The sequence below is a fragment of the Euprymna scolopes genome, chromosome 46 (genome assembly GCF_053919585.1).
Source record: "Euprymna scolopes isolate OS-2025 chromosome 46, ASM5391958v1, whole genome shotgun sequence".
Lineage (NCBI taxonomy): Eukaryota > Metazoa > Mollusca > Cephalopoda > Sepiida > Sepiolidae > Euprymna > Euprymna scolopes.
Window position 1 is genome coordinate 214,873,902 of NC_136527.1, and position 3,831 is coordinate 214,877,732.

General features: G+C 38.1%; 1 long non-coding RNA gene across 1 annotated transcript in view; it reads right to left on the reverse strand.

Annotated features, from left to right (window-relative positions):
* LOC145271042 (uncharacterized) overlaps positions 1-163 on the reverse strand; it is a 58,332-nt gene extending 58,169 nt beyond the window's left edge. Inside the window, exon 1 of the long non-coding RNA XR_013865670.1 lies at positions 1-163. This exon is cut by the window's left edge and continues 112 nt beyond it. This is a non-coding gene — a long non-coding RNA (uncharacterized LOC145271042).
* Positions 164-3,831: the final 3,668 nt, after the last annotated feature.

Below are 3,831 nucleotides of genomic sequence, written 5' to 3' on the forward strand. Positions count from 1 at the left end.
ATATGGGCGGAAGGGTTCAATCCTTGCTTATTTATTTCTGGCAGCTTTTTTTTTTTTTTTTTTTTGCCTTCTAATAAATTACCCCCAAAAAAACTGCAATTCTCCTTCCTTTTCTTCTGCTACTGTAGTCCTCCTCTTGGCTGCCCGTCGTCAACTCTCGACTGAGGCATGTCGGGAAATCTCGTTCAAAACGAGATTTCGTCAACAGGGTTGCCCAATCTGGCGTTTTTTTCCCCCGCTAGATTTTAGCCATTTTTTGATCCGCAATCTAGCTGATTAAACTTGATATGCCTTTTTTTAAACCCCACGTTCATCACCTAAGTCTTTCAAACATATTTACTCCCATGGGGTGTTTATTAGCTAAGCGACGCTTCTACACTATTGGGACGAAATTTCGGTAATCGTAAAACTAAATTTCACATGAAAACAATAGTTTCTACGTATTCCTCGTATTTTTTTTTTTTTAGCTGATTATATCCGAAAATCACGAAGGTAGAAAATTATTTATTAAAGAAAATTTAAAAAAAAAAAAATAGAATTTAATAAAAAAAAATAAATAAATAAATAAAAACGATCGTAAAACACAGGAGAGAGTTCAAAAGGAAGGTAATTTTCCGTTTTGAGTTAAACAAGATGGCGGCAATTTTTCACCTACTAACATGATTAAAGTTGTTTTTTTTTTTAGTTTATTTTTTTTAATATTTCAGTAATATTTCCCCCACTCTATATCTGTGCCTAAATCAAAACGCGGATTCCATGAACAAAGCTTCTTTCTTAGAACTGCACGCCTGTGGAACTCTGTTCCGTCTGCCTGCTTCCCACCGGACTACAACTTGGATGTCTTCAAGTTCAACGTTAACAAATTCCTAATGAACCGCCCCCTTAAGTAAACACTTCATCAAATCTCCACACTAACGTAATGTACTTGCAATAATCCCTATCCCTGAGTGGCTTCCGGGCCTTGATAAGTGGTGACCACTGTGTAAAAAAAATAAATAAATAAAAATATTCAGGTAAAAAAATTTTTTTAATAATTCAGTTTTAATAATTAGTAATATTTTTTTTTTTAATAATTCAGTTTTAATAATTCAGTAATATTCAGGTAAAAAAAAAAAATTTCGACTGCATAATTTGGAAGCTACTATTGTAATTTATTAGAAACCATTGTTTTTTTTTAATCTGAAAACTCCATTAATCGACTACGAAATCTTGTCCCAATTGTGTAGAAGTGCCAGCTAAGCTCATATTTACAGGACTAAAAGAGTATAAAATTGTAAATGAAAAATAATAATCATGTCAAAACTTATCATAGATTTTTTGCCCTTTTTTCGTACGCAATCTAACTGATAAAAGTTGCTATGTTCTTTTTAACCTAGCTGCACGCCCGTAGAACTCTGTTCCGTTTGCCTACTTCACTTCTGACTACAACTTGGATGTCTTCAAGTCCAACGTAAACAAATTCCTGATGAAACGCCCCCTTAAGTAGACACTCTAAAATATCCACACTAACGTATTGTACTTACAATAACCCTTATCCATGAGTGGCTTCCGGGCCTTGATAAGTGGTGACCACCTTGTAAAAAAAAAAAAAGTCTTCCAAACATAGTTAGTTCCATGGGATGTTTATTAGCTAAGCTTATAGTTACAAGACTGTTTTAAATCTATATCTATCTATGAAAGTGAAATTGTCTGTGTGTCCATGCGTGTACATTTCTCTACCAAACTACTCTGTCAATTTTCAGTCTACAGACTCGAGATTTGGCATAAGGGATGTTGAGATTTGGGAAAATCTTTTTAATCGGTTTTCAGCCAGAAATTTGGCTGTCAAAGGGTCAAAGTTCAGCGATTTGACTTTTGAAAACTCTACCAAACTCCTCCGCCAATTTTGGGTCTAAACACTTGAAATTTTAGATATAGGTTACTTGGACATGGATAAAACTTTTTAATTTGATTTGAGCCGAAAACAATAAATGTTGAGAGGTCAAAATTGGAGACAAAATTATAAAAAAAAATTGCCTCTGCGGTCTCTACCAAACTACTCAGCCAATTTTTGGTCTAAACATTTGAAATTTTATATAAAGTGTATTCAGACATAGGGCAAGCTTTTTAATTGGTTTTTGGCCGAAAATTTGGTTGCCAAGAGGTCAAAGTTCAAAAGATTTTACCTTTGCGGTCTCTAGCAAGCTATTCAGCTAATTTTGTGTCTAAACATTTGAAATTTTACATAAAGGGTATTCGGACATGCAGCAAGCTTTTTAATCAGTTTTTTGGGGGGAAATTTGGCTGCCAAGAGGTCAGAGTTGAATGAGTTTACCCTTGCAGACGCTACCAAACTCCTTAAAATTTGAAATCACTTGAAATTTTAGGTGTAGGTTACCTTTTTTTTTTTTTTTTTTATTACATTTTCACCCCAAACAAGGCAAATTGCCACTTTGGTGTAGGGGGCTACTATCAGGGGCAACAACTACTGGGGTACTATGTAGGGATTTGGGCAGCAAGGTGTCGGTTCACGTTACACTTGAACTTCTGCACGTCAGTACTGTTGGGGAAGCAGGGACCTGGAATGGAATTCCAGAGTCTTGCGGTTCTGGGGAAGAAACTATTGGAGTAAAAAGATCTTTTACATCTAGGGACCTCTACAGTGTGGGGGTGGGATCTAGTAGCCTGTCGGGTTTGTCGAGGGTGCTCGCGTCGTGGGGGCACAAGTGATTGCAGTTCATCAGAGCATTCACCACTAAAATACTTGTAGAACAGGCAGAGGGATGCAACATTTCGTCGATGGGACAGAGGCTGAAGCTTAGATGCCAGTTCAGGGCCTATCAGATTTGCGACTCTCTTTTGAACCTTGTCAAGGAGCGAGAGACTAGTAGCAGATGCACCAGCCCAGATGTGGCAGCAATACTCCATACATGGGCGAATGGTGGCCTTATAGAGGTACAGGATACTTTCGGGTGTTAGTAGTTTTCTAGCACGGTAGAGAGAGCCTACCTTTCTTGCAGCGGCCCTGGCAATGCCTTCAATGTAATTGTTCCAACTCATGTTTCCTGTGAACGTTAGGCCAAGGAGTTTGAAAGATGGACTCTCAGATAAAGGGTCGTTGGCCATTGCTATTGGTGGTAGAGAGGGTTTCTTGTGGACGTGAGTCAAACTTTTTTATTATTTACATGCATAAGCACATAAAGTTATGAACAGTACATAGGGCCCGGGCAAAGCCAGGTTGAACTGCTAGTTGTAAATAAAATAATAGGTTCATAAGAGTAGTAGTTGAGGGGCAAAATCAGAAGCTCACAGTATTAATGCCGGTGTCTCTCAGGGGTCCATCCTGGGCCCAACTCTTTTCCTGATCTACATTAATGATCGTCCAAATCACATCCTTACATCATTTGTAGACATTTATGCTGACGACACTACCATCTATGGTAGCACATCTAAGACAGTAAACGACCAAGTTCTCTCCAATTCTCTCTCCTCTGATCTTGAGCACGTTGTACAATGGAGAAAGGAGTGGCTGGTTACTTTTAATGCATCTAAAACCAAGCTTCTCTCTTTACATCATCAACATTCTGATCCACATCTGGCATCAATTGAAATGAATAGCTGTCGTCTTCAGGAGGCCTCAAGTTTTGACAAGCTTCTGGGATTGACCTTTACTCTTGATCTTAAATGGAACACTTACATCAAATCTGTTGCCAAGGCCGCTGGAAAAATGGTGGGATCTTTCTATCGATCCAGTAAATATCTCACTGCTGATGCTATTCTCTATCTATATAAGAGCCAGGTACGTCCAAGGATGGAATATTGTTGCCACATATGGGCAGGAGCTGCTAGAAA